The sequence below is a fragment of the Symphalangus syndactylus genome, chromosome 21 (genome assembly GCF_028878055.3).
Source record: "Symphalangus syndactylus isolate Jambi chromosome 21, NHGRI_mSymSyn1-v2.1_pri, whole genome shotgun sequence".
Classification (NCBI taxonomy): Eukaryota; Metazoa; Chordata; class Mammalia; order Primates; family Hylobatidae; genus Symphalangus; species Symphalangus syndactylus.
Window position 1 is genome coordinate 31,494,556 of NC_072443.2, and position 21,758 is coordinate 31,516,313.

Consider the following 21,758-nt stretch of genomic DNA (forward strand, 5'->3'; position numbering starts at 1 on the left):
ATTTCTGGCTGTTTCCCAAATGCAGAGGCTTATGTATCTCTATGAAGAAGAGATGAACACTGATCTCTGGCCAAAGAGATTAAATGTGGAGATTGTTATTGTAATTGGTAGTTTGTTTAGAAGCTTCATTGGTTGTTACTTAGGTATCAAGTAGTAATAGCAATTAGTTTTGAGGCAAGAATATTGGTAAGTGCTGGAAGCCACAATTTTGACCCACAGTGAACTCTTTAATTTGATTACCACCTAGCACGTAATCATTGAAGAAGAATAATGCATTTCAAGTGTTATACACGCATTTTTTATGATTGAATATCATTTAAACTTTTACTTTCTCTAAGTTTAACTAGGTTCAATTTTTTTTTCTTTTCTAAATTGACCATATCTCACTATTGATAGTGATACAGGTATGGTTTCCTTATAGAGGACACTAATTATTTAAAAATAATATGTAACAAGAATGTAAAATAATTATTTTTATATATTGTAAGAAAGAAAGCATGAACTTTCTTATTTAATGTTTTTCTCTAAATGAATTTTTCTTTAGTATCTGAAAAAGTTGCTTCCTTTTTTCTTAGAATGCCTGTTTTGATACTGATTATGTTTTCAATGAGTTTTTTTCTCACTATAGCAGTGAATGATAAGGGAACTATAACACTGGAAAATGTCCATCATTTTATAAAATCTAGAGTCTGATTACATCTGGTTATTTATGAATGAAATTAACTGAAGCAATTATCTTCTTTAAACATAGGAATAAAACGAGTTCATAAAGAGGCAGTACCCATGGCAATCAGTAGACTATCTTGATTTATCATGGTATTTATAAGTATTTGGCCACTGGAGGGCTCCATATTTTAAAAAATTATACCAAAGATATAAATGCTTACTGTACCAACTTTAAAGATAGAAATTCTATACAATTTTAAAATATAGAAAGATATAAAGGATTCCATATTTTGGAGTAAAATTGCTAATAAGTAAAGATATTGAATTAAAAAGCAGCTGATTATAAATGAAAATTGTGTGCATGTGCAAATAAAGTGTATTTAACAAGTTTGCTTTTTTTATTGAAATGGAAAAAAACATATTACCCAATTTTTAAAATAAAATATCTCTCAACTCAGATGTCAAAATACAAAACTAATCAGTTGAAGCCTCTCAGTAAAGAAAGAAGTTGAAATAGATTAAATAATTTTTTCTCATATCTTTTTTATATGTACCATTTTTTATATGAGGAAACTTTTTTTTAGGATTCATTGAGATTATTATTTCCATTTAATTTAAGAAACTCTCCAGTTATCTCAGTGGCATAATATTAAAATTCACAGAACATTAGGACACATTGTGAAATTGAACCAAACATAAAATAGATGTGTCATCAAATAGTTGGTTATCACTGATTTTTAGGGTTTTTTAATACTTAAAATTAGTATTTCTTTGGTCAAGATGTGCAGTTTACACTGTCTTGCTCTGAAAATTGGCCTTCACAGCTTGTTTTTCTTTATTAAAATAAAATGGGAACTTATAGGGGTGAGAGATTAGAAACTCCATGTATTAGTACCTGAGAGAAGCATCTTTTTGCCTAGAAAAATTCTAGATAGTAAACTATATCATGTTTATCACAAACAGCATTTTTTATTTCCTTGATCTTTTTCCACTTGAAAGAAGTGTTTTGATTTCTTTGTAATTGTGAAGTGTTTACTTTTTAAATGTTTGAGCTGAGCTCTGGGAAGCCTGCAATTTCTAAGGTAGTTAAGCTTCCCCCCGCTACCCCGCCCCATAAGATGTGGGTCTCTTTGTACTCAGCTTGCAGAGCCGAGAATGCGTGTTTTCGGTGATTTGAGTAGCTAAGTTCTCAGGTTGTTCAGTAGCTTTTTCCGTTAGAACCTCCTCTTCACAAAAGGAAGATGAGATGCAAATCAATTGCTAATGAGGAGGAAACAAAACAAAATAATATAAAAAGCAAACAACTTCCTTACGATTTCACTTGAAACCTATCCAGGGTCCATGAATATATAAATCCCCACTTATTTCTACATAGAAGGGCCAACTATTTATATAGGGACAAAGATACCAGTGAATTATGAGAGAAAGCTGTCCCTAAATTAGTACCCATTATGCACATGATGTTGAGCACCATTGTGGAATGATGTTTGAAGCTACTGTGAAATAACTGGGCAGCCTCACAGAGGATATATTCCCCCTCATCTCCCCTGCTCGTTGGTATGTTAAAGATGATAACCAATGTCATTAACTTTTGGCCATGGGATATGTTTTTTTTTTCTTTCTACAAACACATCATTTAGTGCCAAACGTGTTCCATCTATTTAATAGTAATCATGGCATACTTCTGGTTGGAGCCTAGTGGTCACACAGAGAAATTTTGCCCTTCTCTTGTAACCACAGAATGCATTCTTAATATAGTCAGCTGAGTTGCAAAACATGTTTATCAAATGTGGTGGAGAACATAGGAAAGGGCATGATGAACAAACCATATCTCTTCCTTACTGCTTTGTGAATGTAAGGACAGTTTCACATTGCGTGTATTGAGACTTTCCTCCAACACCATTTTTTTTTTTAAGACACAGATCCATTCAAATGTGTGGCATAAACTGGTGAGATGCCTGTCTGTAGAGGTACAGTCTTGCCATAAAAGAGAATAAGCCTAACTGGTCTGATTCAATATTACCTGTGACCATTTTAAACCCTCCACTTTAGTCCTCTGAGCTCATCAGTCACAAATACTATCAATTTTTAACACTTAGTTGTTATCACTTCAGTCCTTCTATAGCCATAGTGGTTCTCAAGCCTGACTGCACCTTAGAATCACCTGGGGAGCTTTTCCAGTTCTGGATGCCTGAGACCAATGTTCAGGATTATTCTGAATTAGTTGGTTTAGGGAAGGGAGTGTGTGGGTATCTGCATATTTTGAAGTGTCTCCTGTGATTGTGTTTTATAGTCCAGCTTGAGAGTGACTTGATTCAAAAAGAAGAGGCATTGTTGAAACTTTTTGAGGTTCCTTACAGATTCTGAGTAGTTAAATGTCTCAGAGTAAATATAAGGACTCTTTATATTTGAGTATGTTCTCCCTCCTCCTCCCCACTCCTTTGCATGATGCGGGTGGGGAACTCTGGTATTATTTGGTTGCTGTCATTGCCTAAACTATTTTGGACTTACATTTCTGGGGTGGAAGTGGGGAAAATGACATTCAGTTTTCAGATAGAATTTGCCCTGACCCAGTGAGTTTGCCATTTCTGTTGCCTGCCAAAGCAATGAGCTTATCTTTCATCTTTAAACCAATTCTGACAGAAAATAGGATGTGATCTGGCCAAGGGAACATAATTCAGTGAGTAAAACATGCTTTGAGTATAGAGATCTTTTGAGAGATCTTCTGAAATGTGTGGGATTATAAGGAAAAGTTGTGGAAGAGCAGTGTACGTAGTAGACAGGCATGTGCTGTCAGGATAGGGTACTTGAGGATTAGCTTGCCCAGAGAACAGGTTTAGACCAACTCCTAGAAATACTCAACAGTGTCAGTTATGGGCAAGGGTGATGATGTTTATGTTTCTTTCCTAACTCTTCTCACAATGAAAAAGGAACTGTCAAAAGCCACCCTGTGAAGGTTCCCTGAGATTTCAGCCCATGGGCCCCTGATTTCCCTATTCTCTTTTGGGGAGGACCCTGGGTGACATCTCTTCACCATAGGTTTAGTGGTGTCCATTTAGATGACTCACAAATCTTCCTGTCTGCTCAAACTTTTTCTGATTCATTCATTATAGCACCCCATGTCAAAGTGATCCCAAGCTGGATCTCTGCCTGACTAGAACAAACTGTTTAGCTTGCTGCTCATCCTAATCACCTGGACACGAGTCTTTTCCATCACAATAGGGAAATTACCACCTTGTCACTCTGCCCAGCCCTGTAAGCCTTTGGGCTCATTTTTAGGCTCATCCTAGGCACATCTGGCTATAGCCTAATCAAACATACCTCATAAAGTGCCCACGCAGGCACTTGGATAAAAAATAGTGAAGATGTTTAGATTAAAACAAGGAAGAAGAAAATCACTGTAGAAGATGTGTGTGGTGGGAGAAAGTGAAGTGTTAGGATAAAATTCAAAGTGTCAAGTAAGTCTCCCAGTGTAGGTCATCTAGAAGACTTTAACCAAACATTTTTGTGTTTCATACATAGTGTAAGTTTTATTCTGGCATGTTGGGGTTAAAAACCATTCTCCTTGCTTAGAATTAGTTTAAAAAAAAAAACCATAAAAATAAAAATCTAACTTCAGACAGGTTTTGGGGTTCTATTTTGTTTTTAAAGTCATCATCATTTTTGTGGGGTCTCTTACCTAGAAATATATTACCAGTGCGTGCATTCTTTTTGTTACCTGTGGATTATTTATGACAACCTGATGACATTTCAGTTCCAGGTCAATTTTCCTTAGCTACGGAAGACTCTTTAACTTCTCTGCAGTTGATACTTTTCTGCCTTGTGTCATCTAAGAAATGTAAAATTGATTTTACTTTTAACCATAAGAAATGTAAATAGTAGTTACATTAAATTTGTTATATTTGAAAACTTAAATTATTTTTGCATATGTTTATATCATTTTAAGAAAATTTATTTATGGGAGAAGAAGGTATTTCAAAGTGATTTGAAAATGGTTTTCAGAATTCTTAATTCAGTTGCCTTTCTTTAGCACTGTCAATCAAAAGCTGGCTCGCAGGTTTTAATTTCAGATTCTAGTGGGAACCTCTGGTGGAATCTTAGAAATGCTTTTTTTTTTTTTTTTTTTTGAGATGGAGTCTCCCTCTGCCGCCCAGGCTGGAGTGCAGTGGTGCAACCTTGGCTCACTGCAACCTCCACCTCCTGAGTTCAGGTGATTCTCCTGCCTCAGCCTACCCGAGTAGCTGGGACTACAAGCATGCACCACCAAGCCCAGCTAACTTATTTTTTTTTTTTTTTTTTTGTATTTTTAGTAGAGACAAGGTTTCATCAGGTTGGCCAGGCTGGTCTCAAACTCTTGACCTCAGGTAATCTGCAAAGTGCTGGGATTACAGGCGTGAGCTACCACGCCTGGCCTTAGAAATGCTTTTACATGTTTATTAGTACTTTCAGTTTTTGAAAGTGTCTAGGTGTGTCTACTTGTAATCTATTTGAAGTTAGTTTTTATAAAGGAAATATGATTTTTTAATTTAGGGTTGTTGGAATTTTCTTTTATTGCTTTTATGTCAGATGTTTGGAATAACCTTCAGAGAAGGGTTCACACAATAAAAATATGTGATTACAAAAAGAGCTCACCTGTTATCAAAGTAGTTATCTGTACAGTGGAATTTTAACTGAAAGGGAATGTCCCTTGGCAGGGGAAAAATGGTAAAATCCCTTAGCAAGTCAATTATAAGGTGTGTTAATTCTACAAAGATATTAACCTTATGATCTTCAATTCTGGGGTGCATTCCCTACCCTGCAAGGTCAGCGAAAAATATGCTGAAAAGCAAATTTTGTAAGATAATGAAATAAAAATGTGAACCTAAGTCTATAAGATACAAATTAGAAGATAAAATCCCTTGTTAAATGATTCTGACAAATCCTTTTGCTCTTTTACAATTAATAGTCTGTTCTTTTGGGATGTTCATAAAATACTGATTAAAAAACAACAACAACCAAAAGTAAAACAAAACTGATGTATATAGAGAAGCCTTGTAGTTGAATGACTTACCCATCTGATAATTTGTATTGTGGAGATTATTTTTCATATTTGTACAGTTAATGAGTATAACTGTAGCTATTGTTAGCTCTGTTCTTAATATATAACATGGGGGAAACTTTATTATATAAGTTACTATAATAATTTTTAATAGATTTGAATGTTTCTAAGTGCTTTGAATTTCAAAAAACAGTTATATGAAAATAGATAATGCTATTTATTTTGAATTTCATATGTTAACAGTTTCAATTTAGTGCAATAAAATGAGCATAAGCTAAATATATAATAGTTGAATTACATTATTATTAAATGTTTTGATTTTATGAAAAGTTCTGTACTATCTTTAAATTAGAAACTGGCATATGATCAATTCTTAGCTCCTTAAACAGTTTGATATTAATACTGATATTAATCATGATTTAAAATGCATATAACCTGAACTTTTAAAAATGTATTACTGCACTAGCATATTTGGCGCAGATCAAAGGGATAGAGCTGTCATCACTGGGCATCATGACTGCGGAGATGATTGATTTCAGGCATCATGGTTTCCAGCTCTCATTTGTTTTGTTTTTTGAAAGCTAAAGAATCTTGAAATGTTAGAATCTTAGACTCTAAGCCCTCAGTGCCCTGCACAAACATCCAAGAGGAACTCACTTCATTTTTAGACAGATCTAATGGTTAGAAAGAATTTCCTCATATGGAACCCCCAAAACTACCTGTTAGAAACATCTGCTTATTGATTTCAGTTTTAACCTCTGAAACCACCATACAAAATTATGTCTGATGTCTCTTCCTTAAGACCATAAAAGGATGTGAAAAGAGCACTTCTTCTTTTCCAGAGTAACATTTTCATTTCCTTCAACCATTGTGCCCCGAACAGGGTTTCTTAGCCCTTCTTCATAACCTCTCAATAGTCTTTATGTTCTTACCAGATGTAGACAGATAGCACCAGATAGAGTGGGCTTTCATCTCTTCTTGCTAGCCAGCTACTTCACAGTGTTGAGTTATATTACAATACGTCACTTTACGTGCTTTTCAGTTAAGGTAGGCATCCCCTCTCTATTCTCTACTTTTGGACTTCTATTCATTCCACTTGATGCTACTAAGTTTAGACTATAGGTGATACCTTTCAGTAATATAAACAGATAAAGATGACAATGCTTACTTATGTCTGTGGGTATGCTTACATGCCACCTCGTCTTATTACTCTACCGTTGGATTTTTAACTTAGACAGATGTCTGTTAGTGTGCATTATTTGAGTTCTCATGCTAGAACTTGAAAAGAGAAACCTAGAGTTTCCCTCTTAGTCCTTTCCTCTACCTCTGTTATCTGATGTACCGTTCTCAGCTCTATGTAGAATTAATGCCATACAAAATATTCAGTAAGCATATTAAAATAGCTTTGGAGGGAGGACTGGAGTATGGAGACAAAGCGGGCCCTAATTAGTTAATTAAAATTAAGTTATTTTCTAGCAACAGTGTTGAACTGTGTTGTAGATTTTACTGTAAACAAATAACCTTAAATTTCAAGCCTATTCAAGTCTATATCATAGACAATCTCTTGAAGATTCCCCAAAATTTATTATATGAAACTTGTTGCTGATGAGATTCATTGAAGGCTATAAACCATGATTCAGAATTGGAATCCAAAGTGTGTTACTATTCCTGTTACTGTTCACCCTGAAAATAGAATAATTGAAGTTTGCTTTTACTCTTGTTATCAAAGCAGGCTCTGGCATTTCCAGAAGCCTGTAAAAGCCTTGTTGATATAGCTAACGTTTGGAAATAAATCTTAGGTCTGAATTTACATTTAATGATGCCTTTCTTTCTATCCACCTTACCTCCAGAGAATAAACAATTACTTTTGTTGTTGCTTTTAAGTTATAGCAAGTACTCTCTTTGTCTGGAATCTGAGTAATGGTAGAGCTCAGTAGTTTGAAGTTTATGTTTTTGATTATGTGCTGTTCATGTGTGACCATATCACATACATTAAATTCACCTTTTATGAAAGAGACCTGGGTCAAGTAAGTTGATATGAGGGATCTAGTCTAGTGAAGAAAATAATTATCATATATATTGTACGATACCCAACTCTTGGGTTCCTTATGACTATTATCATCTATAAAAGTAACTCAAACACTGTGCCTTTTCAAGCTATGAAGATTTTATTTGAAAATTATATTTAGAATAGTTTGAGTATTGATATATTTTACTTTAACTTCTCAGAAATTGATCATGTTTTTCTGGAGGCATGTATGATAACTCTCACTGAAGCAAAACACCGTATTCCAAATGAGACCATGTTTTTATTTTGTTTTATTTTTTTCTGCTAAATCTAAGAAAACATATCAGGCCATAACCTTGCATGGAAAATGAATTGTGTGCCACTGTCCACTTAAGTATACTGCCATACATAAAGCAAATTTCAAGATATTGGAAATACCGTAGAATTAGTTTTAGAAGTCAAATTAACATTTGCCAGTTTTTAGTATTTGTGTTGAAACCTGAAACTTATCTTTATAGGAAATACAACTGAAGGAGAAACTGGTATGTGTAGTAAAAATTTAAAATCTAAACATCTTATTGAACATCATCATGTGCCAAAAATTTTGAATAAAGTCACTGAAATTAGGATTTGAAATAGAGTAAAATAAATCAGTATTCTCTTTCTTTTCAGGAAGTATATATGTGGTTCAATATTTTCATCTTTTTTTTTTTTTTTTTTTTTTTTTTTTTTTTGGGATGGATTCTCACCCAGTTGCCCAGGCTGGAGTGCAGTGGCGCCATCTCGGCTCACTGCAAGCTCCGCCTCCTGGTTCAAGCGATTCTCTTGCGTCTGCCTCCTGAGTAACTGGGATTACAGGCGCCTGCCACTATGCGTGACTAATTTTTGTATTTTTAGTAGAGACGGCATTTCACCATGTTGGCCAGGATGGTCTCAGACTCCTGACCTCATGATCCTCCCGCCTCAGCCTCCCAAAGTGCTGGGACTACAGGCATGAGCCACCGTGCCCAGCCGGTACTCTTATTTCAACAAAACTGTTAATTGTTCTACTGTCTTTCTCTTTTCCCTTTGGGCGCTGGGAATACTATAGCATAAACTTTGTAATATTTATTTTGCATGCTTTGCCATGATTCAGGTTTCATACCCATTCATCACCCAGCTGCAGTGTTCACGAAGATAGAATAAGCTGACTGGCCAAGCCTGGGTGATATTTCTATACCTGAAACTCGGGTAGAATTAGGTCAGTCCCACTCAAGGAGCCATGGACTATCTTTCCAAAATATATATACATTCAAGGTACATGGAGTATTTTCCTAAAAATCTAAGTGCCTTTACCAAGGAATGGGAGTGGTGGGGGACTGTATGATGAGCAGGCAAAAACATACATGTCTATAATTTGCTGCTTAAGAAAAGCCAATATGGAAAATACACTTTTGTAGCTGATTATTCTGCTATTTAAATAAAGTTTCTACATGAGACTTGAAAGTTGACAAAATCTGATTTTGTTAATTATATAAGAAGTTAACATTTCAAAATACTTATTAGCAGTATTAAGAACCATGGCTATTACAGGTATCTCTTAGGCTGCTTCAGGATAAGCCTTTTGCCATTTGCCTTGTAGTACTTATAATTGGTGACCCCGGAGTTGTATAGCACTGATTTCTGTGGGTTACTACACTGGAATTAGTGACAAAGGATAACCCTTGTGTCTACCAATGGAAATAGTTGGAGAATATTTCCTTTGCTATTTTGAATTGGCTTAATCTAAACTAAATGTTTTGTATTATTTTAAATATTGACTGCTGTGGGAGCAGTAGAACTAATGCAGAGGGCATTTATTGAGGATTAATTATTGGTAGAGCATTTATATCGTAAAGAGGTTGTTACTGTAGAGAATGTGCTTAGTTTTAATGGAGAACATAATTTTAATTGGTACTAGGTGTTTCTAGTGCGGTGAGTGTTTAAAGGAGAATTACTCTTCATATATTCTCAACTGGCATTAGCTTGCTATTTATTCTTCAGTCAATATATAATTTTAATGTAGTTAGAATGTAATAAACTGGCATTAACTTTTTAAAAAATAATAGACTTTTTTTTAGAAGTTTTAAGCTCACAGCAAAATTGAGTGGAAACTACAGAGAATTCCTCTATACTGTCTACACTGACATTAACTTTTTATTCTAAGGTATTTATAGGAATATTTAGGAACACAAAGAAATATTTTACATGCTCCCTTCTACAGCTAACAGGCTGTAGAAGGCATCTTTCTTTGCCTTCAGACTAGAAAGGAGAAAGTGTTTTAGAGCCAAGAAACATTCTCTGACTAAGCATTGACAGTAAAAACTTAGGCCCTGGTTTTATGATACTTTTCCTGCTGAACACTTCTGTAGAGGAACACAGGAAGAGTAGGGATGCATTGTAATCTGGTCTGGAGCTTCCTGCTAGTCTGTGGATGACAAACTGCAGATCAAACAGATTGATCATATTCCAGAAGGGCAGTGTGATACAGGGCAAGTGTACTGACCATGGCAGTAGCTCTTGGCTGTGTGGTTGATGGGTTGAACTGAGTGGCTTCAAACTCTTATCTGCCTCCAACATTCAGTAATCCTGTGATTTCATGGGATGTGTGATAGGGAAAAACATCAACTTCTACAAGGGCAGCAGTGTGAAGTCATGAGAAAAGCAATGTGAGGACCTGGGATGTTGTCACAGCTCTATCATAAACCAGCTGATGGCCTTTTGTGTAGTCACTAAACTTTCTGGGTCCTACTTGGCTTCAGCTATGGAAATGTGATTGGACTTCCCTGATGGACTCTAAGGAAAGTTTCTTGGATTCCTTCCTTTCCTCCCTTCTTTCCTCCTTCCCTTTACTTTCTTCTTTCCTTTCCTTTATTTCCTTCCTTTTCTTTCTTGAGACAGGGTCTTGCTCTGTTACCCAGGTGGAATGCAGTGGTGCAATCATGGCTCCCTGCAGCCTTGAACTCCCAGGCTCAAGCCATCCTCCCACCTCAGCCTTCCAAGTAACTGGTACTAACTACAGGTGCAAACTACCAAGCCTGACTAATTAAAAGAAAAAAAAAAGGCTGTACAGGCAGGTCTCACTGTGTTGCTTAGGCTGGCCTCGAACTGCTGGGCTCAAGCAATCCTCCCACCTCAGCCTCCCAAGTAGCTGGGACTATAGGTGTACATCACTATGCCCAGCAAATTTTTAAATATTTTGTTCAGGCAGGGTGTTCTCAGTATGTTGCCCAGGCTGATCTCAAACTCCTGAGTTCAAGTGATCCTCCTGCCTTGGCCTCCCAAAGTGGTAGAATTATAGGCGTGAGCCATGGAGCCCAGCCTAGTTTTATGATTTAAAACAACTAATTGCCATGTGGTGTTATTTGTCCCAAGGATAACTGCTTTGTAATAAGTTACTTCAAAAAGGAACATATTGACAGTTGCCATTGGTCACTTTTGAGCAGACTCCTGTGTGTCTTCCTTATCAGGAATATCCTTGCAATTAATATATCTAGAACAATTCTTTCTGCAGGTAAGCGATTTGCTGGAAATATGTTAGACATACTTGAAACAGGTACTTTTTCTGGACAGTACAGTTTTTTGTTTTTTTAACAAGTAACATATGACCAGGCATGGTGGCTAATGCCTGTAATTCCACATTTTGGGAGGCCGAGGTGGGAGGACTGCTTGAGCCCAGGAGTTCAAGATGCCAGCCTGGGTAACGTGGAGAAACCACTCCTCTACCAAAAAAAAAGAAAAAAAATATATATGTATACACACACACACACACACACACACACACACACACACACACACACACGCAAATTAGCCAGGCATGGTGGCATGTGCATACAGTCCCAGCTACTCAGGAGGCTAAGGTGGGAGGATCACCTGAGCCCAGGAGGCAGAGGTTGCAGTAAGCCAAGATTGCACCACTGCACTCCAGCCTGAGCGACAGAGTGAGACCCTGTCTCAGAAAAGCAAAAGAATATGTTATAATTTTTGATCATAATATGCTGTTAAATGACATTATTTAATGTATTAATAAGGGAAAATAAGAGATCACTCTCCTTTGCTTCTTGGAACTGAAGATTTTCCATTTAAAATTATGTAAATTGATAATTAACGACTTCCCTTTTTATCAAATGACTTTGGACTAAATTTTTTTATTAAGAATGTAATTTTTTAATATATTGCAAATTATTGCCACATTATTGCTGACGTGAAAGTAGCCCAGGGAACACTTTCTTGCCTCAACAGGGGACAAGGTGGTCTTAAGGTTTCTCCAGTGGGTTTCATTTGCAGAACCCCTTCCTGAAGGTGCAGGCTGATGCCTAAAGAGTGTAGGTCAGGGTTTACTTCAGCTAACCCAATCTCTGAGGGGTATCCCATGGGGCTGGGATTATCTTCACTGTTTATTTTCCAGCTTAGTTCTCAGTGGCTTGATAGAGCTTATGAATCTCAAAGATCCTGGGGCTTCCCTGTCATTATTCCTGATGTAGCTGCTGGCAAACATGTTTTTATACCCTTCCTGGAAGTGAAACTCTTTTTGCCTTAAATGTGCGATATCCCATACCTGAGAAGGTCTCATTGATACAATTCATAGGAGTTTAAAAGAGGCATCTGACTGGACTAATGCCTACTCTTTTTACTTCTCCACTTATGGAAACTGCAGGCATTCATGGTTCCACCATGGTCCCTGCAGCAAAAATCTTATGGCAAGTGCTCGTTATAATAAGTGCTCATTATAATAAGTGCTCATTATAATAAGATATCTGTATTATTAAATCAGCTAATGGAAATTGCTAGGGTTAAAAGTGAGACTGTCAGAATTAAACATAAACGAAAGCCATCTAAATTAAAATAAAATCTATGGTGAAATAACACTTGAGAAGTAGCAATTCATTCAGCACCCAAATGCTGAGAATAGTCAAGACAAACTTAAGTGTGTTCACAATGTAACTTTATTAAATGCTTTTCTACCCCTTAGTTTTATCTCTAATGAGATTACTGACATTTATTGAGCACTTATTATATAGCAAATGCTTTGAATTTATAATATCTTCTAATAATTCTGAAGGCAACCATTAGAGATGTAGGGATTGTTATCCCAATTTTGCTGATGAGGAATAGAGGCTCAGAGAGGCTTAGGAATTGGCCCACAATTGCAGGGTAGTAAACCTAAGGCCATTATGCTTAGTATACCACCATGCTGCTAACATTACTCTGCTAGTTAGGAAACTATGGAGAGAAAAAAGAGCAAATCACACTGCTTTCTCATTTGCCCACACTTCATGTCCTACTTTCTTTTCTGAACCCTGTACTTCAACCAGATCTGCTGCATATGCCTCCTATCCCTTCCAGCAAGTCATGCTTGCTTTAATATTGAACCTTTGCTCATCCTGTGCCTTTAACACTCTCCTCCATCCTGTCTGTCTGTATTCCCAATTGCCATTGGTTCTTCAGGTTCCAGTTTTATTCATCTCCTTTGTAGAGATCCCCTGGTATATTCTAACTTTAAAAAATTTCTTTGCTTACCATTTTGACATTTATTACGTATCATGCTATTATTATTTAGCTTTGTGTGTTTCTGTATGTGATCACCCAACTAGATCTCATCAGCTTTAAGAAAGCAGTAACTATTATAATAGCTGTTTTGTTGTTGTTATTGTTTTGTAAGATGGTGTCTTGCTCTGTTGCCCAGGCTGGTGTGCAATAGTACAGTCTTGGCTACTGCAACCTCCATCTCCCAGGTTCAAGTGATTCTCCTGCCTCAGCCTCCCAAGTAGCTGGGATTACAGGCACCCAACACCATGCCAAACTAATTTTTGTATTTTAGTCGAGACAAGGTTTCTCCATGTTGGCCAGGCTGGTCTTGAACTCCTGACCTCAGGTGATCCACCTGCCTCGACCTCCCAAAGTGCTGGGATTAACAGGCATGAGCCAGCGCACCCAGTCTGTTAATAGCTTTTGCAGTGTTAATGCATAGTAGGTTGGTAATTTCCCAAACAGTAAAAGGCTACATCATTTGCCTTGCTATTCTGTTGGCATATAGGTAGATGGTAGGTAATTTCTTTTCTTTCTTTTTTTTTTTTTTTGAGACCGAATCTCACTCTGTTGCCCAGGCTGGAGTGCAATGGCATTACCTCAGCTCACTGCTACCTCCACCTCCCGGGTTTAAGCGAGTCTCCTGCCTCAGCCTTCTGAGTAGCTGGAACTATAGGCCCCACACCATCATACCCAGCTACTTTTTGTATTTTTAGTAGAGATGGAGTTTCACCATGATGCCCGGGCTGGTTTTGAACTACTGAGCTCAAGTGATCCACCTGCCTGGGCCTTCCTAACTGCTGGGATTATAGGCGTCAGCTACCATGCCTTGCCGATCATTTTTAAAAATAACTTTATACTTGGTTCAATATTGAGTACTGAAGGGGAGAGGATTTGCAAATCTTCCATCTGCTGTTATAAAGGACCTATCTGAAACAATGAATGCTGGAGTTTTCTGTCCCTGCTACCTAGTGTTTTCTGATACTTTTTTTGGAGAATCCAAACAAATGGACAAATCTGTAATTAGTAGTTATTATGGTTTACTGCCAAATTATCTGGGGAACTCTTAAGACATGTTTGCCTTTATTACTATATTTAATGTTTTTCAACTGAAAGGCTCTGGGAGTAATGAGGAAATGCCAAGGTAGGGGTAGGAAGGTGACAAAGAGGTAATTCAGATTTGCATTTCTTTTGAGAGACTTCCATTCTCAGTATAGCTGACATTGTAATTTCAGTTAAAGATTGGTGCCTGGCCAGAAATGCCTGTGAAACAGCTGTGGTTTAAGCTTTAACTGTAAAAGACAGATGGGTAATTTTAACAAAAGTTTTGTCTTTATTCATAGTTTATGTTGCCACTTTCTTTATTTTATATGTGTGTGTATGTGAGCGTATATATGTTCCTGCAGTTATCTTCCTCTATATGAAGATATTTTATTTCAGCAAATGATTTAACTAGAGATCAGACTGTCAGTTTATCATTTCTAGGCCTTTAGCCTGTAGTGGACAACAGTGACCTGAGGCATGGAATTCATTGGCCAAAATTGCATAACAGTTGATATAACAACATCATTTTCAGTACTGTAAATTGCATAATGTGTCTGAGGCCACTGTTGGGAATAACAGAATATATAGAGTAGGAAAGGGTTATGCACGCCCAGAACAGGGAAGGCTTTAATGAAATCAACAAGAATTTTTTGACTACAAACACAACTACGTTATATTACATGGAAGTAAAAGCTTGGTGATTAAGTTCATTTTATCAACATGTGGTATATAAAGTAGTGAGTCAAGGAGAAGATAAGAATTGTATCCATATAAAGATGGAAAAGTAGTTTTAAAGTAGGAAAAGTCTCTTAAGAAAACTTGCATTATAAAGTGGAAATTGGAATACGGTACCTACTGAGGAAATGGAGGAAGCCAGCGGAAGGTTTTGTGGAAGAGTGGGTATTAGAACTCCTAGTTTGTGACCTGTACTTGCTTGGGGTCTCAGAAGTCATGCTGGTCTTAGATTAGAAATACAACCTCTTTGAAAGCATACATGTAGTTGAAAGCAATAATTTAAAAATTTGCTTTTTCATTCCCTACCTCCCCCCTCTTTAAGGTATGAAAGCATGAGTATTCTGTTTTTCAGAGGATGAGGAAAAAATCCTTATTTCCTTTTTCTAGCAGTTTGGCTATTTTTGTTGTTGTTTTTACTCTATAAATGGAGAGGCATGTGTACCATACATGGTATCCTGCCCAGCAGTTTTTTTTCTCATTTGAATGTAATTGTTCCTTAGCAAATAATTGCAGTCCCGAATGACTTTTATTGAGCTTGATTGAATTAGGGGTATGTATGAAAATGAGTTAGTTAAAGCTTAATCTATTACCCAGAGAATTGATGAAAACATCAGAAAAGCAGTCATTCATGGGGATTAAATATTCTTCTGTGTAAGTGGGCAACATGGTTACCTCGGAGTCCCTTCTGCACTGACTAGGTAGTAGTGACATCAGGGTGCAAAACACAGTTTTGGCATACTAGGAGATTTTGCAATGACGTGCCTTTGAATGTTATGCTGGACATTAACACTAATTGGGAATCTGCCTCATTGTAAGAGGTGGCACCTCACCTTTTTTAGTATAAAAAGCTTTTTAAAACAGCACCTCAAGGGGGAGTGTGAGAGCTGTGTCAAAAAGCCAGTTGCTTCAGCATGTTTCAGTGGTGGTTTAGGCCACATCTTAAGATAAGTTTTTCAGATGCCAAGTCAGATGCCCTGTTTGTAAGGGACAAATAATATTTAATACATGGCTGTCCCACCTGCCATTGTGAAGTTTCTCAGAGGGAATCCTGAGCTGTGCCAGATCAGTGCTGGCTAGGACTGGGAGGGGGGTGTGCAGTGTCATGGGTGGGAAGCAGAGGCCTTGAAAAGGGAAAGACAAGTTCCTAATGAGGCAGTGGAGCTAATCACCAGCAGTCAGGAAGCCAAGGCTCTGTGGGGGCGATTGGGGGTTGAAAGTAAGCCAGAGTAGGACCCAGAGAGCACAGACAGGTACCAGGTGGCTCAGATGAAGATCTGCCCAGGCATTGGTCTCAGGGCACATTCAAGTCACCGTTCTATAGGGTTGTGCTCATACTTAGGGCATTTCCCCCTGCTGGCCCACCTGCCTTTCTGATACCTCACATCACCACTCATTTCCGTCAAATCAGAACACTCTCTGAAATACTGGTGATTTAAATGCAGACCAGCCTATGCTGCAACTGCTTTTCTGAGGCTACTCATGTGGCCATTTGTAATAGCCAGATAAAATTTGGAGTGTTTCTACTTGGCTCTCAGAGAACTCAAAGGCAGTCTATCACAGGCAGGACCCTCAGCCTTGAAACTGATGTCTGCTCTGTGGCTGATTTCCTGGCTTCTTAAGTCTACCATGATTCCTTCGTTACCTTAAGAGAGTTAAAAAACCCATACTGGGCAAAGCATAGCCAATCTCCTCTCTCACCCCTCTGCTACTTTATCCATAGATAGTTGCATCATGGGTAATAAATTATTGAACAGTTATCAAGACAAAGTGCAATTATGGTCAACTTTTTGGAGTACATTCAATTATATTAATAGAAACAAGTCTCCAAGGGTACCTGAAAATTAATGAGTTTATCTTTGAGCTCCTGAAAGAACCTACGTATATAGGGATGTATAGGGTATTTTATTTCTCAGATAGCATATATTCACTTCTTAAAGAGAAAATCCTTAAACCAAAATAAGAATGAAACTCACACTGTCAAAATTAGTGGTAGACTTTCTTATCCTAATTTTGGCAATACAAATTATATATATTTTTAGATTATACCAGTTTATTTACTTGACGTTTATTTACGGCTATTTACTTCATGATATTTACTCATCTATTTCATAATATTTAATGGTTCTTCTGTATACTTTCATAGATGTATATGAAAAGTATGCGAATGTCATAGTATTATGAGATTTTCTTTAAAAATATTTTTTGATATTTATATGTTGCCTACTTTATGATGATAATAGACTTTGATATTATTTATTTCATCAGTGTTTGGAATTGGCATGCTGCTTTCCTAAACTGTAGTAAAAGCGTAAACATTTGACTTGAGAGTATTCATATGTGTCCTTTATAGTTTGCTTCAAAGATCTGGATTTATTCTTTTATCTATGCCCTTGTTTTAAAAAATATGGATGAATGAGTAGTATCTTGTGTGAAGCCACATGAGAGCAATTAATACTTTATTCATTCTTTCCAGCTTTTGTTTTTGTTAATAGCATGGGGTGGCAACTGAGTCATCTAATTCTGGATAGGATTACTCAGATGAATCATTACATATTTTTGATATTTAATGTGAAGAGCCAGTTCTTCCATATCATAGTGGCTTATTAGAAAAAAAAAACTTAAGCTAAGCCATAAAATGACTGATAGTATATTGATGGAGCCATAAGCCAGAAAGTGATATCCAATTTCTACAGTGTGTAGCTTACAGATTAAGAAGAAATATATTGTCATAATCTGCCTAGAGCAGGGAATTGCTTCTTTTAGTTGAGTGTGGATTTAGTTTCACCACTGAAGCAACCTAAATTTGTCTTACAAAGAAACATAAATGATAACTTTTGAATTCTTAGAAATGATATGGTTTAGGGATATATATCTGCAGGGTTATTAAAATAAAATATTCCATTTAATTTACATGTACACCATTTCACTGATTTTGATCTTATATTTACTTCATCCTTTATCCTTAAAAAATAAAAATTATTTTCTATTTGTCCCCCTCACCCCAGGCTGCTTTCTTGTTTGTTCATTTTTACTATCTTGCCCTATTAACTTTAAAATATTTAAAAGGCAAATCATAAGTATTAATATCTGAATCACAGTTTATCTGGTTGAGTGGGGCCAGTCATTTAAAATAACTTGAATTTATTTAGGGTGTTGATTTAACCCCATGTTTTTCCAGGGGATTTGCCTGTAATTCTACACTTAATTATAGCCAAAAGGCCAAGAAGTTATTGCCCGTGATTAATTCTTAGTATGTGTAACCTTAATCTCAGAATTTCCATTGAATAATTTTAGTGACCGTCTTTTTGTTAAAATTGAAAATAAACACTTTAGGCCACTTTCTCTAACTAGCATTGGCATAAGGATATTTGCCTCATGTTGATTGTTTGGCTGGTAATTCATTTTATTTGGAGATTATTTTGCTAAAGAGAATGAGTGTCAGCTTTATTTGAAAGGCCTTCCTGGCTCACCATTTTAACTACTTTTCTATGGGTCCTTCACAGAATCCCACTGCATCACAGAAGCTGGAAGTTCTGATGTTCCACTGAAATCACAATGGAAAATCTTGACTTGACTGGTAAGAGCTGTTGTGAAGGTACATCTTACTTACTTACCTGGAAGCAGTGAGGCAGTCAAGAGTTACGTGCTGTCAGAGCTGGTCTCAACTTTTCCCCATAGTCTATCTTCATCAAGGAAGTGTGATCATTGGATATTTTTTTCTTGTCAATTTTATTATTTTTTAAAGTGTGACTTTTATTAATCTCCATTATCAAGTAAGTTAAGTTTTCTTTTAAAATCATGAAAATGTTAAAACTAGCTGTTTCAAAATCTGATTCATTTCTCCACAGTAGTGCATTATTGGTGAAAGTCAGTTTTCTAAAGTCCTAGATACTTAGAGGTTATATACCTAAATAGGTATTAAATTGATCTATTCCCCAAAAGCTGTTTTTTGTACTGCTGTTGGCTTTATTTGAAAAGTGAATCAGTATCGAAGCATTATGGAGTTTTTCTTACCTGTTAAGAATAATAGAGGTGGGTGTAGCTGCATCTTGAAACCACTTTATATATGAAAACCACATAATGAAGGAAAAAGTTGAGATTTTAAAATATATACATGTGCCAAATTATATAAAACTCTGAAACTCACAGATACTATAACTGTCCTTTTGTATGTTAGTTATTTTCAAAGCTGTTGTTTTAGGGGAAAAATTTTTTTAACTTTAATGTATGGCAATAATATTTTAAAATTAGTTTTAATAATAATTACTTAAATGCATAGAGTTTTCCCAATCTGGGAATCAGATGTGATATTGCTTTACTGGTATCTGAATACTTTATGGTGAACTGATGATTTATAAGACTGAGGAAACTGTTGTGAATTAAAATGAGCGAATATAGTAAATATTGTTTAGTTATAGTTTTCAGGAAAGGAACTTATTCTTTTTTTTTTTTTTGAGACAGAGTCTCGCTCTGTCAGCCAGGCTGGAGTGCAGTGGCGCAATCTCGGCTCACTGCAAGCTCCGCCTCCCGGGTTCATGCCATTCTCCTGCCTCAGCCTCTCCGAGTAGCTGGGACTACAGGCGCCCACCACCGCTCCCGGCTAATTTTTTGTATTTTTAGTAGAGACGGGGTTTCACCATGGTCTCGATCTCCTGACTTCGTGATCCGCCCGCCTCGGCCTCCCAAAGTGCTGGGATTACAAGCGTGAGCCACCGCGCCCAGCCAGGAACTTATTCTTAAACTTTTTAATTAAGATTAATCTAAAACCTTTTCTATTTTAACGTATATTTGGTAGCTTATTACATCTGTCTAGATTATGTGTCTACCTTCCCCTTTTGGTAACTGTATCACTGAATGTTGCGTCTATGATGTCAGTATAAATATAAGGCCTCTGAACCAGTCTCCTAAAAGTCATTGTCTAGGATTTTACACATAGTAAAATGTATATGATTTACTTGAATGTGTATTTATAATAGGGCATTTAAACAACAACAAAACCTTAATGCCAGTGAGAAGATTGGAATTTAATTATTGTTTTTCTTCTTCACTGTGCTATCCTTCAAGGCACACTTGTTACAAATATTAATGCAAATTCTGAATTTAAGAATGCCAGCCAGAATACAGTTAATTATGGTTTTATTGAGTCAGCAGTATTGACTATGGAATTTTCAAAAGTTGATACTGAAATTTCAAGTATGTTCTCATTTGCTAATCTAAAAGAGAGTTGAGTATGGTGAGGTTTAAAGAAAATGGAATTTGTAGCAGTATTCTGAATTTGTTAAATATTAATACATACACAAAAAGCAAAGCCGGACACTTTATCTGACCTATTCAGAAAAACTAAGTAATGAACCAAGATTACCATGGCAGACTTCACTAAGTAGCCATCTGAGCAGTGATTTCTGAATGTTAATCAGATTATTGCAATAGAATGTTTTATTGACTATAGGCAGAAATTGACAGAAATTCACACTGCTGATAAAATTTAAAATGGAAGCCTAATTGCAGATGGCTAAGACTGCATACTTTCTAGCTGACCTATATGCTCGTCTTAAATACAGTATTAACTGAGAAATAGAAAAGATGCCATACAAAACCAGGGGTAATTGAGGAAACAAATCCTAGAAGATGTTACTTGGCAAAAGGATGCTAGGGTTCAATAAATCTGGAAAACATACCAGTCAACTTAGTCAATTACATTTCAATATCAGAAGAGCCTCCAAATCTTAGTGGTTTATGGTAGTAAACATTTATTTCTCATTTATGTTCATGTCCCTGATTAGTCTCCTGCCACTCTGCTCCGTGTCCTCTTCATTCCTGGACCAAAGCTGAAGGAGCAGTCTTTCTGGCATGTACACGTCTTGCAGAGGAAAGAGGAAAGAGAATAGTGATGGAACCATGACTCTTAACAAGGCTGCTTGGAAGTGGCACATGTCATTAACTCTCATACTTAATTGGCTAGAGCATGTCACAGGGTGAAACCTGCATCATGTGAGAGAGTGGCCTTGTAAGAGGGGATAGGGAAAGACTGATAGGGAGAAACAGTACATATTTTAACTATTATATCTGTAAAATACCATCTACTGTTTTTTTAGAGACAGAATGCACATAATGTATTAAAGATTCCAGGAAGTTCTTCGGTAAATTAAGCTGTTTAACATGTCAAATTATTTGACCATGAATCCTTTTATTGTTATGTGGAATATTGTTAGTGACAAGTTTTAAGGATACAATTCAAGAGTTTCTTGATGTTTTGAACCTTACAACTTCTCCTAAAACTTAGCAAAAGTTTCTAATATGTATAATAGACTTACATTATCCTTTTATAGGTAATTTTAAAATGAATAAAAATTACTGCAAACTGGACCCTCTGTAATTTGCATACAGAATTAGAGAAAGGAAATATGATACTTAAATAAAATAATTATTTTACCTATGTATAGTAGGTTACAGAACTTTGACAGATATTATCTAATTTGATATAGGATGAGAATGAGGAAGTGGGTACTTTGCTTTTTCCAGTAGTAATATATTAATTGTACTGGATATAACGGTAGCCAAATGCCTTTGTCTACTTAAGTTCAATTTCAAGAATCATTCTGGTGATGAAGAATGCGGACACCATAGGGAGCTTAACAGTTACATCTGGGAGTTTTCTAAGATACTCCACCTGAGGTCACATTTACAATACAGTGACTTTTGCATTATTATTATCTCTTA

At 36.4% G+C, this 21,758-nt stretch overlaps 1 protein-coding gene across 6 annotated transcripts in view; it reads left to right on the top strand.

The window, feature by feature from the left end:
* BBX (BBX high mobility group box domain containing) overlaps window positions 1–21,758 on the top strand; it is a 298,279-nt gene that overhangs the window by 108,948 nt on the left and 167,573 nt on the right. For 4 of the 6 annotated variants that reach the window (XM_063630605.1, XM_063630602.1, XM_063630604.1 and 1 more), the window contains one exon: window positions 18,542–18,615. The gene's annotated coding sequence lies outside the window, so the exon portion shown is untranslated. Of the gene's footprint in view, window positions 1–16,235; window positions 16,255–18,541; window positions 18,616–18,653; window positions 18,812–21,758 lie in introns of those variants that run through there. The other 2 variants (XM_055260313.2, XM_055260314.2) reach the window with 2 other exon arrangements.